The sequence below is a fragment of the Cuculus canorus genome, chromosome 5 (genome assembly GCF_017976375.1).
Source record: "Cuculus canorus isolate bCucCan1 chromosome 5, bCucCan1.pri, whole genome shotgun sequence".
NCBI lineage: Eukaryota > Metazoa > Chordata > Aves > Cuculiformes > Cuculidae > Cuculus > Cuculus canorus.
In genome coordinates, this window is record NC_071405.1 from 69,178,492 (window position 1) to 69,191,637 (window position 13,146).

Sequence of the window (13,146 nt, forward strand, 5' to 3'; positions counted from 1 at the left end):
TATGCACACAGCTGAGAGGGTTCTTTCAGGGGAGGTGACCGAAACTGAATTCCCAGTACTGGCTTCGTGAAGGAGAAGAAAGGGCTGTAAGACCTGAAGGCAGGGCTCTCTTTGGAGGTGGAGACAAGTGAAATAAGCTTGAGTTTCTTGAACTTCTTACTGCATCCTCAGTGTCTGTCATCTCCTTCAAATTTGGCTGAACTTGTGACTCAGGAGGTCATCGGGCAGTTGAGGTGGGAAAGAGCGGCCACTCAAATATTTCTTCCATTAGATTAGCAGCTAAGAGCTTGAGGTCAGGAGATGGAAGGGTGGCTTTTCAGAGGCTGCCAAACTGCAGTACGCCTGCCTCCTTTGAGAAAAGCCTCCGTTCAGAAAATGCAGTTGATCGTCCTCCCTTCAACGGCCTCAGAGTGGCAGGAAGAGCTAGAGGAGCTCTGCCCGGTCCCGTGGTAGGCTCCAGCCGGTCTTAGAGTGTAGCTTGGAGCTCTCCAGGTGTTGGGGTGTGGCACGCAGCAGTGAGAGCTGTAGGGGACCGGTTCATTTAGAGCACGGTTACTTGGAGCATTTTGCCATAACAGCTCATTCCTTTTGCTTTGTCAGCAGAGAGAATCTGAAGAAAGTCTTGGCGATGAGAGACTTGTGCCCTCCACGCCAGCAGCGTTCAGATACGTGGCTTTCTTACAACTCATCTTTGCTATTCACCGTCGATTGAGTTGGCGGTGCTGGCCGGAGCGTTCTCCACTTCAGCTTAGCACACGACATTAGGCAGAATTTCTTCACCGTGAGAGTGGTGAGACACTGGAACAGGTTGCCCAGGGAAGTCGTGGCTGCCCCATCCCTGGAGGTGTTCAAGGCCAGGTTGGATGGGGCGTTGAACAGCCTGATTTAGTGGGATGTCCCTGTCTGTGGCAGGGGGGTTGGAACTAGATGATCGTTAAGGTCCCTTCTAGCCCGCACTGTTCTAGGTTTCTAGGATTCTATTAGGGGAGGGAAATTGAATAGGCTATTGGCATTATTGGCTTGAGGGGGGGTGGAGATCCAAATGTCTTTCTCTAGTGACGCCAGCGGGGTCCAGCAGAGGGTCAGTGCTCACCGGTGGGCGCCGCTGCCGCTCGTCCCCTCCTTCCTCTGCCCATCAGGCTGCCTGGGCCCACGCTTCTCGAACCACCCCAACAGGCACTGATGGGGGGACGGGTGGGCCTTACTGTTCTGATGGGAGGGGGCGGATGGGCCTTATTGTTAACTGCTTCCAGGGCTGGGGGGCAGCATCCTAGGGCTGGATTGGGGGCAGGGGGAGAGTGGGCAGGATCCCAGGGCTGGATCCTTGGGCTGGAGGGGGACAGGATCCCGGGGCAGGATCAGGGAGGGCACAGTACTGGCTATACTGGGGTGCCGGGACAGTGGGGACATTACTGGGGATACTGGGGACACAGTTCTGAGAAGGGTGGGGATGCAGTACTGGGAACAGTGGGGACATAGCAGGGACATGGTTCAGGGGACACAGTACTGGGAACAGTGGGGACACTGGGGTGCAGGGGGCACCGGGGACAATGGGATCGGTGCAGACAGTTTGACCCTCCCCCGGGGCTGTCCCCCGCCCGGGGGTCCTGAGCCGGGAGGGGAGCCAGGGAGGAGCTGAGGGGGGTCAGTGCTGTGTGAGCTCCACCGGGCCACGGCAGGGCCGCCTCTCGCCCTGCTGCTGCTACTGCTGCCACCCCCCCGCCAGTTCCGGTGTCCCCCCCCCCAGCCTTGACAGGACCCCCCAAAGGAACCAGGATGGGACCCCCCTGTAAGAACAAGGACAGGACCTGCCAGACCCACCGCTCTGAGACCCCCTCCAACTGCTGCCAAACCCCCCAAAGGAGCCCAGATGGGACACCCCAAAGGCACCGGGATGGGACCCCCGAGACACCCCCAAACCATGCCGGGACCCCCAAGAGGCACCGCGGCCAGAGCACCCAAAGGTACCGGGACAGGACCCCCCCAGTCATGCCAGGAACCCCTGAAAGAACCGGGTCGGGACCCCTGACACCCCAAACCACGGCAGGAGCCCCCACAGGAGTCGGGACCCCCCCCAAAAGAGCTGAGATGGGACCCCCCAAAGACATGGCTCCAAGAGCCCCCTGGGACCTCCCAAAGGCGCCGGTATGGGACCCCCAGCCCCTAGCGCAGGGCAGGGGAGGGCAAGGGAGGCACGGACTGGGGGGGGAGAGGGAGTGTGAGTGTGTGCATGGCGGAGTGTGCACGGTGTGTGCACGAGTGTGTGTGTGTGTGTGTGCTGCGTGTGTGTGCAGGAATGCATCTGCACCACTCTCTGTGTGTGTGGTGCATGCAAGAATGTGTACATGAGTGTGTGCATGCCTGAGCGTACATGTGTATGTGTGTCCGTGCGTGCTGTGTGTGTGTGCACAGCGCAGGCAGGTATGCATGTGCAGGGCTGAGTGTGTTCCTGCACGTGAGTGTGCAGGGCTGTGTGTGGACTTGTGTTTGTGCAGAAGTGCATGTGCGTGTGCACATACGTGTGCATGTGCTGGTGAGGGGAAGCCCCAGGGGCTCTGGGGACACCGGGGGCGATGGGTGCTGGGGGTCCCCCGTGTCCCCCGCCTCAGCCTGCCAGCCCTCCTTGACCCCCCATATTTCCCCTGCAGCCCCCCTTGAGCCCCTGCCCCCCCAGGTGAGGCCACAGGTGCTGAGAAAGAAGCTGGTGAAGAAGAAGGTGCTGAGGAAGAAGAGGCCGAAGGCTCCGGCCAAGGGCGCCGCAGCCTCACACCAGCCCTGTGAGTACACACATGTGAAAACGCACCACACAGCACACGGGTGTGAGCACACCCTGCACACACATGTGAATGTGATTGGTGTGTGATTGTTATGTGACTGGTGTGTGATTGGCATGTGACTGGCGTGTGACTGGCATGTAACTGGCATGTGGAGTGAGTGGCATATAATTAGTGAGTAGCGTGTTATTGGCATGTGATTGGTGTTACTGATGCGTGGAGTATTACTGGCATGTGATTGGCATGTTACTGGCATGTGATTGGTGTGTGACTGGTGTGTGATTTGTGCGTGACTGGCGTATGGCTGGCATAGGACTGGCATGTGATTGGCATGTGGAGTGTGAGTGTCATATGATTAGTGTGTGAGTGGTGTGTTATTGCCTTGTGATTGGTGTGTTACAGGAGTGTGATAGGTTTGCGGAGTGCTACTGGTGTGTGATTGGCATGTGATTCGTGTGTGACTGGCGTGTGATTTGCGTGTGACTGGGGTGTGGTTGGCATGTGATTAGTGTGTGAGGGGAGTGATTGGAAGGTGGACTATGAGTGGCACATGATTAGCGTGTTATTACTGTGTGATTGAGTGATTAGCATGTGACTTGTGGTTTTGGTATGGTATTGGTGTGTGGCTGGCATGCGATTGGGTTGTGACTGGTGTGGGATTGGCGTGTGCTTGTAGTTGGCATGTGATTGGCATGTGACTTATGTGTCTGGCTTGTGATTTGCGTGTGGTGTGGACTTGGTGTGTACCTAGCATGTGTTTGGTGTGTAACTGGCATGTTATATATGTGTGGAGTGTTACTGCCATGTGATTAGTATGTGTTTGGCATGCGACTGGTGAGTGACTGGCATGCAACTGGTGTGTGAAGTGTGATTGGTGTGTGATTAGTTTGTTATTGGTGTGTGATTGCCGTGCGATTGGCATGTGATTGGTGTGTGTAGCGTGACTGGCCTGTGATTAGTGTTTGGCGTGTGACTGGTGTGTGATTAGCGTGTGACTGGTGTGTGACTGGTGTGTGGAGTGAGTGGCGTGTGATTAGCGTGTTAGTAGCATGTTATTGCTGTGTGATTTACATGTGAGCGGCATATAGATTGATTGACATATGATTGAGTGTGACTGGTGTGTGATTAGCATGTGGAGTGTGATTGGCATGTGACTGGTGTGTGATTGGTGTGTCAGTGGCGTGATTGGCATGGACTGGTGTGTGATTAGTGTGTGATTGGTGTGTGGTTGACATGTGACTGGTGTGTGATTTGTCTGTTATTGGCATGTGATTGGCATGTGCAGTGTGTCATGTGATTAGTGTATTTAATGTGTTATTGGTGTGTGATTGGCGTGAGACTGGTGTGTGGAGTGTAATTTGTAGGGCATGTCTTTTGTGTGTGACAGGCATGTGATTTGTGTGTGATTTGCATGTGACTGGTGTATGACTGGTGTATGATTGGCATGTGACTGGCATGCGACTGGTGTGTTATTAGTGTGTGATTTGCATGTGACTGGTGTGTGGTTGGTGACATATCCCTCCCCCTCTTGAAGCTGCTGAAGAGGGCTGCTGTCTTTTTGAGTCATGGGGTGGAGAGGAGCCAGGCGGAGGTCTGGTGGCCACTCCACATCAGCGTCCATATCAAAGCCCACCTGTGCAGCAGGGATGAGTAGGGGAGAACGAGCCATTATTGTCTCTGCCGCTCGTTTGCCTATCAGGATGACTAAATTGGCACCTGGTCATCCTCTCTCTTGTCAGATTTACGCCATATGTTTCAGAACAAAGACTTAGAGGTGACCCTCAAGACAAAAGTATTTATAAGATTTGTGAATAGAAATCTACATATGTTGCACTTGGGTGATTTAGGCTCTGAGTTTTTGTGATGGAAACATCCTGATCTACAACCCTGGATTTTCTGGATTCCTACACATTGGTGGAGGTTGCACAGGAAGCAATCCGCCTTGTCCCATACCATCAGGTGCCACTGACCAAAGTAAAAGAGATGGGCCAACTGGTACCCGAGATGTTATCACTCCAGAAGGGACTATAAGAGAATGAGAGGAACAAGCTTTAACCGGAGCTCCCTCTCAGCTGGTCTGAGATCCCCCACCGACATCAACAATCTACGAACACCCTCCCTCGCGGTGTGACAGTTGGCGTGTCATTTGCGTGTGACTTGTGTGCGATTGGCATGTGGATTGAGTGGCATGTGAGTAGCATGGTACTGGTATGTGGAGTGTGGCTTGTGTGTAAGTGGCATGTGATTAGCATGTGGATTACGACTGGCACGTGATTAGTGTGTGATCACTGGTTGTTGTGTGATTGGTTTGTGATCAGGTTGTGACTGGCATGTGATTGGCTTGTGTGTGCTTGACGTGTTATTGGCGTCTGACTGGTGTGTCACTGGCATGTTATTGGGTTGTGATGGGTGTGTGATTGGCATGTGGTGTGTAGGTGCTGTGTGATTGGCGTGTGACTGACATGTGACTGTTGTGTGTTTGGCATGTGATTGCTGTCTGATTTGTCACAGGTGTGTGGTTGGTGTGTGACTGATGTAATTGATGTGGTATAGGCATATGACTGGCATGTGATTGGTGTGTGATTGCTGTGTGATTGTCGTGATGTGTACTTGGCGTGTGCTTGGCATGTGACTGGTGTGTGCTTGGCATGTCATTGGCATGTGGTATGTTATGTGTGCTTGTCATGTGGTGTGTATTTGGTGTGATTAGTGTGTGCTTGGCATGTTACTGGCATGTGACTGGCGTGTGATTAGTGTGTGATTGATGTGTTACTGGTGTGTGATTGGCCTGTGCCTGGCATGTGACTAGCCTGTGCTTGTTGTCTTATTGGCATAACTGGTGTGTGATGTGACTAGCATGTGAGTAGTGTGTGATTGGTGTGTGACTGGCGTGTGCAGTGTTTGGCATGTGATTGGCATAACTGGCATGTGATTTGTGTGTGACTGGTGTCTGATTGGTGTGTGATTTGTGTGTGATTGGCATGTGACTGGCATGTGCCTGGTGTGTGATTAATGTGTGTTTGTCGTGTGACTGGCATGTGCCTGGTGTGTGATTGGCATGTAATTAGTGTGTAGAATGTGACTGGCACATGATAGGTGTGTGATTGGCGTGTGACTGGCATGTGATTTGTTTGTGACTGGCATGTGATAGGTATGTGATTGGCGTGTGGAGTGTGATTGGCGTGTGATTTTCCTGTCATTTAATTGGCACGTGACTGGCGTGACTGGTATGTGATTAACTTGTGACTGGTATGTGGTTGGCATGTGACTGGCATGCGCTTGGCACGTGACTGGTGTGGTGTGTGATGTGTGATGGGTATGTGATTGGCGTGTGACTGACGTGTGACTGGTGTGTGTGGTGTGATTGGTGTGTGGTTAGTATGTGTTTGGCATGTGTTTGGTGTGTGATTGGCATGTGATTGGCATGTGCAGTGTGACTGGCATGCAATTTCTGTGTGATTGGCATGTGATTGGTGTGTGATTGGGGTGTGATTGGTATGTGATTGGTGTGTGATTGGTATGTGATTGGTGTGTGATTTGCATGTGGTTTGTGATTGCCATGTGACTGGTGTGTGATTTATGTGTGACTGGTGTGTGACTGGCATGTGACTGGTGTATTATTCGTTTGTGACAGGTATGTGACTGGGGTGTGTTTGGTTTGTGACTGGTTGAAGTGGTGTGTGAATGGCATGTGATTGGTGTGTGGTGCGTACTTGGCATGTGATTGGGTTGTGACCAGTGTGTGATTGGTGTGTGCTTGGTGTGTGTTAGTCATGTAATTGGTTTGTGACTGTTGTGATGGACGTATGACTGGGGTGTTATTGGTGTGTCCTTGGCGTGTGACTGGCACGTTACTGGCATGTAATTGGCTTGTGATTGACATGTGACTGGGGTGTGATTGGGTTGTGACTGGCATGTGATTGGCATGTTACTGGTGTGTGTTTGGCGTGTGATCAATGTGTGATTTGTTTGTGACAGGTATGTGATTGGCGTGTGACTGGCATCTAATTGGCATATGACTGGCGTCTGATTGGTGTGTGATTGACACGTGGTGTGTACTTGGCGTGGGACTGGCTTGTTACTGGCACATAATAAGCGTGTGATTAGCATATGATTGGCGTGTGGCCAGCAGAGTTGGGGGAGGGGCAGGCTCAGCAGGGAGCACTCTTATTGGTTGAGGTGCGCATCAGTCAGGGTGAGACGACCAATCAGCGCCGGCAGACCGCCCGGGGTGGGGTCGGGAGGGGTGCGAGCTGTGAATCCAGCGCTCCCATTGGTTGAGCTGCGCGTCACTCAGGGAGCAGCGGCCAATCAGCGCTGGCAGCGCGCCGGGGGGGCGGGCCGAGGAGGGAGCGCTCCCATTGGCTGGGATCCCTGTGTTTGGGACTGAACGGGGCGGAGGCTCAGTGCTGCCGTGCCGCGGTCGCAGCGCGGTACTGCAGCTTGGGGGGTGCGGGGGGAGGCGCACACGGCCGGGCCAGCCGGGAGGGGCGGGGAGGGGAGCGGGCGGGCGGCCGGCGCGTTTCAAAGCTCGGCTCTGCTCTTCGGTGTCCTTTCTCCCACCCCTCCCGCCGCCGCCTGCGGCCAGTGGGATGGAAGCTGGGGCTGGGAGAGGGACAGCGCCCCATGTCCGTCCCCCCCTCAGTGCCCCCATGAGAGTGGGGCTCGGCTCGGCGCGGAGGGCGGGGGGAGATCGCTGGAAGGGCGGTGCTTCACAGCTTTTCTTCTTCTGTGTGCTTTTATTTTTAGATTCTTTATGACAGCTTTATTGGACTTGAGTTTTAGCCTCATGACTCACATAATACGTGGCTGTATGTGATGGGAAGACTGCTGGGAAAATGGCAAGAGGACGATCAACGAGAGACAGTGGAATGCCCTTTAGAGTCTGCTGCCCGTTTGGCTGCTGAGAAGGAGGAGTCTCTGTGAATTTGCTACTGCATGAGACAGATCAAAGAATTTTAATAAAAGTTCAGTTATATCTAAATGGTAGGTGGGAATATGCATATGTAAAGCATATGGTATGTAACTGTTATTGATATGCTTCAAAGCACTGTATCTCAGTGGCTAGAACATGGGAGGAATCTTTTAATCTGTATAGTTTTTTAACAAGGATAATTGACATTTAGTGGCTTAATAACATAGACAGTTCTATGTAGTTTAAATCAAGCCTGGCTGTCATACATTTAAATTTTCAGTAAACCACCACCATGTTATATTTAGGAGCAATTTCTTATTACCCATCCTAAGTGGGACGCTAGTTTTGCTATTAAAAGGGTGGGTCTTGTTCAAAAACCCTTGAAGGTAACAGTCAGGTAGGTTAAGTCTGTGCCATAACTGCAGTCAGCAATTGGGTACAGGTGAAGAGTTTGCCCTTTAAAAGGCCTCTTGATTTAGAGCTGAGTTTCTAGCTGCGTTTGCTCTGTCATTGTTTCTTCTGTGAGTTTCAGGTAATGATTTTGCTTGTGGGTTTGCTTTTTAGTCTTAGAGTAAAATTGGTTTGGAATGTGGCAGCTTCAGAGAAATGTTACCACAAACATTTGCAGTCAATGATGTCTTGTCTTTCTTTGTTCTTTTATTATTAGAAGTAGGAATTTTTTTTTTTTTGTTTAGCTTTTTTTCTTTTTTTTTGGATATATTGAGGCAGAAAGGATTTAGGCTCGGCCCAAATGAGATTTCCAATGTAGTTTTGGCGATAGGTGTTACTGGTTTTCCCAGAGCTGGTTTGTTTAATTTGTGTTTTGTGTCATAAGCAGTTGCAAATTATGTTTGCCCAGAATTTTTTGAAGCAATACCCAAGGAAACTGTTAGCTTGCCTATATTGCTGGGAGGTTTTTTTGCCTTATCTACATCAGTACCCGAGGACTCTAGAGAGGTAAATATGAGAGCAGTTTTAAAAACATTTCCTAGGGGAGACTCAGTAAACTATTCACCAGTAACACCTGTGACAAATGTGCCAGGCAAGTTATTAGAAATGGTAACAAAGAATGGAACTAAAGGGTATGGGTAAGTGTGGTGTTTTTATGGGGAAATCCTACCGCATGCATCTCTCAGTTTTTTGAGGGAAACTGCAACTATGTAAATTAGGATGATTTGGTTGATGCTGCATTATCTACTGTTTGTATGGTGTCTTCTTAAGAACAGAAAAAGAAAGCTATTCCTATCCACTAGCTAAAACTACGTATGGATGTTTTTGCCCACTGGTAGAACTGTTGATTTCTGTTGACTTACTGAATGCGAGTATTGGGGAGGATGGTGGAGTTTCTGCCCTGTTTTGTGCTTTTCTGTTGTGGTTTAACTCTTGCTCAGAACTTGAAAATGTTTTGAGTAGAGAGAACGTAAGAGGTTTTAGATCTAGTGCCTATTTATACAAGAACTGTATTTTTTATTTTATTTTTAGAAAATGTTTTCACTTGTGTGGTGACTGTTCCAAATAGTTTTGTGTAGAAAACCTTGTGTAGAAAACCTTGTGTAAAAAGCAATGAATAGTGAGCTCTTGCAGGGGAGTTAAGGTCACTCAGACAAGGTGAGTGAATCTGGTCCAGAAACACTGCTTTTTGGTCAAGTAAGCAAAATAGAAACTGAACGATGCTCTTTCTCACCAAGCTGTGTGCAGCTGTGTGTTCCATTGTGGCATTTCTTGTGGTGTGTTTTCACTTTAGGAAAACAGATCATTTGGTTTACGCTTTGATCCAAATACTTTCCTGCGCTGCTTTTCTGATAGTACTCTCGGGGTAAAAATCAGTATTTTTTTCATGGTTTTTAGACTATCTGTTTTATGTATTGTATTACATGAAACTTCAGAATGTGATGCAGGACAAAATTGCTGCAATTTTACTGTAAATATAGCTCAGCCCTAACTCGGTCTCTGCCATTTCTAGAAGTTGTCCCAAAACCATGATGTGGCTTGGCACAGTTAAATGCAATTGGCAGTCTCTGTTCTGTAAAGGTACTTAATGGAGCTGTTGTGCAGGATGAATTGTTTTTCGCCTCATGATGAAGTGCGGTTTATGCAAGTTAGCGCAGAGGCTGCTGCCAGACCCGTCCACATTGTCTCTCTCCACTGGAGTTGCTGTGTATTGCAATTCAGATTGAAAACGTCCTTGGTTTGGTTCTGGATCCTGCGGCCCATTTCACACATCCTCACGTAAAATTTCACGCTGGGAGTAACCGAAAGAATTGTATAACTGGAGGGAATGGATAGTGCAAGCACCTTCCCATGGAGCTAGGGAACACCTTGTGCTAAATAGGCTCCGTTTTCCTCGGTGGGGAGAGGTGGAGAGGGTTTGCTGCTGTGCTTGAGCCTTTTACTGATGCGAGGCCAGAGGTGATTATAAGATCAGAAAGTGACCAGCAGGAGAAGCAAGAATGATAATTAAGACCTGATATAGATCATCTGCCTATGTCTTGTGTCTTTAGTCATTGAGGAAAGGCCAATCCAAAAATTTCTGCTTGCCGTCCCATAGGAAGAAGAGTTTCTTGGTAATGATGACAAATTGTCAAGTCTGGAATTCACTGGCTTTATTAATATCAGGTGCTTCCTTTTTTCTTAATTCAATTTTAAGGCAGAGCTTCTGGAAACCATACAAACAGTTGGGAGGGGAAGGAGCTATCTCTGACCAAATATATGCATCTGCGTGATCTAGGCATGTTTCAAACTCCTTTTCCACTCAAGGTGCACAAAGGCTCCGTGCATTTCATAGCATTTGTCTATATCCCTTTTATTGGTATGGCTTTTTAATATTTGAGCGTTTGTCAGTTTGGCTTAAATTGCAGGCATTAAAGGGCTTAGGCCTGAAGTTCTCTTTTGGAAGCTTACTGTAGGGCATCTCATAGTCCTGTAAGTGCAATACAGCTCAAAGTAATAATTACCTTAGTGCTGAATACTGTACAAAGCAATTATCCTGATAGTGCTTCCCTGTCCCTAGAATGCCATCCACCTCTGGCTTAGATAAGCAAAACCCCAACCATGAAAAGCTTTTGTCTTTCTCAGTAACTGCTGTCTTGAAAACAGCTAAATCTCTTCAAATCAGACGTGCTCAAAAATTAATCTTGAGGGGAAAAAACATCTACTGCTATCGATGTGGTTTATGATGCTGAAAAGGCGGCACATGTGAGCGTTAGGCATAACTGAATACTCTAAGCCATCGCTACTTCTAGGGGAAGAGTGGCTAGAAAGCTGCCTGGAGGAGAAGGACCTGGGGGTGTTGATTGACAGACGACTGAACAAGAGCCAGCAGTTTGCCCAGGTGGCCAAGAAGGCCAATGGCATCTTGGCTTGTGTCAGAAACAGCGTGGCCAGCAGGTCCAGGGAGGTTATTCTGCCCCTGTGCTCAGCACTGGTGAGACCGCACCTCGAATCCTGTGTTCAGTTCTGGCCCCTAACTACAAGAAGGATGTTGAGGCTCTGGAGCGTGTCCAGAGAAGAGCAACGAAGCTGATGAAGGGGCTGGAGAACAAGTTTTATGAGGTGCGGCTGAGGGAACTGGGATTGTTTAGCCTCGAGAAGAGGAGGCTGAGAGGAGACATTATTGCTCTCTACAACTACCTGAAAGGAGATTGTAGAGAGGAGGGTGCTGGCCTCTTCTCCCAAGTGGCAGGGGACAGGACAAGGGGTAACGGCCTCAAGCTGCACCAGGGGAGGTTCAAGCTGGACATCAGAAAAAAAAAAATTCACAGAAAGGGTCATTGGGCACTAGCAGAGGCTGCCCAGGGAGGTGGGTGAGTCACCATCCCTGGTGGGATTTAAAAGACGGATAGACGAGGTGCTCGGGGACATGGTTTAGTGGTTGATAGGAATGGTTGGACTAGATGATCCCAGAGGTCTTTTCCAACCTAGTGATTCTATGATTCTATGCATCTTGAAATATTTGAATGTATAGAAGTAGTAGGAGTCACTGAGAAATATTTTTTTGTGTGTGTGTGTTTGGATTTGTAAAGCTTGATGTTTGGATCTAATGATTCTGTACAGTTCAGTAGATTTTACACTTATAATGCCTTTTTAATCATGCAAGGTATAACCCATGTGATTTAAAGACAGAAGAGAGGAGGACGAATACATGCACAAAAACGCTAGCACCGAAACATGAATTAAAGGTCCGTCTGATTATTTCTGACCTGATGAACTGTTTTCTGAACCAATACTCACTCAGGGGTCAAGGTTCACAACTTGAAATATGTCCAACTCCAATGGAAAGACAGACTCTTTATGGTTGTGCACTTCTCACTGTATAGCATGCTTTATAAATTAAATACTTATAACTAAATGCAGTAATGAATATGACTTTGCAATTTCAGTCGTGATATTGCTCGTTTTAAAAGCTTGCGTCACCATCAAATAAATATTTTCTGTCTTCTGTCTATATTTTCAATGTCTTTATTTTTACTTCTTACTATAACTTACTTCAAAATACACAGAATCACAGAATCACAAGGTTGGAAAAGACCCATTGGATCATCGAGTCCAACCGTTCCTAACACTCCCTAAACCATGTCCCTCAGCACTTCATCCACCCGTTCCTTAAACACCTCCAGGGAAGGCGACTCGGCCACCTCCCTGGGCAGCCTGTTCCAGTACCCAATGACTCTTACTGTGAAGAATTTTTTTCTGATATCCAACCTGAACCTCCCCTGACGGAGCTTCAGGCCATTCCCTCTAGTCCTGTCCCGTGTCACTTGGGAGAAGAGCCCAGCTCCCTCCTCTCCACAACCTCCTTTCAGGTAGTTGTAGAGAGTAATAAGGTCTCCCTTCAGCCTCCTCTTCTCTAGGCTAAACAACCCCAGCTCTCTCAGCCGCTCCTCGTAAGACTTGTTCTCCAGCCCCTTCACCAGCTTTGTTGCTCTTCTCTGGACACGCTCCAGAGCCTCAACATCCTTCTTGTGGTGAGGGGTCCAGAACTGAACACAGTACTCGAGGTGCGGTCTCACCAGTGCTGAGCACAGGGGCAGAATAACCTCCCTGGACCTGCTGGCCACGCTGTTTCTGACACAAGCCAAGATGCCATTGGCCTTCTTGGCCACCTGGGCACACTGCTGAAATACCCACGTAAGCTTTTTATTTGCCTTTCATAAGTGCTTATTTCGAAAGCTCTTCAAAGGTGAATCTTAACGGACTGACTTAGAAGCTTCAAAATTCATTACTGTTCTTTTCTCTGATCGTTACTGACATAATGAAAATAAAATAATTGTATTCATACCATAGAATCATTTGCTTGGAAAAAACCTTTGAAGTCACAGAGTCCATCCATACCTGTCCACCACTAAACCATATCCCTCAGCACCTCATTTTCCCTGAGCAGCCTCTTCTGGTGCCCGATAACCCTTTCCATGAAAGACTTTTTCCTGATATCTAATCTGAAACTCTCCTGGTGCAACT

The 13,146-nt window shown here is 48.8% G+C and overlaps 1 long non-coding RNA gene across 1 annotated transcript; it reads left to right on the top strand.

The window, feature by feature from the left end:
• Window positions 1–640: 640 nt before the first annotated feature.
• Window positions 641–12,135, top strand: LOC128852354 (uncharacterized). Its single transcript, XR_008450152.1, has 3 exons — window positions 641–790; window positions 1,863–2,777; window positions 7,524–12,135. It is a non-coding gene; the product is annotated as an uncharacterized LOC128852354 (long non-coding RNA).
• The last annotated feature ends 1,011 nt before the right edge of the window (window positions 12,136–13,146 follow it).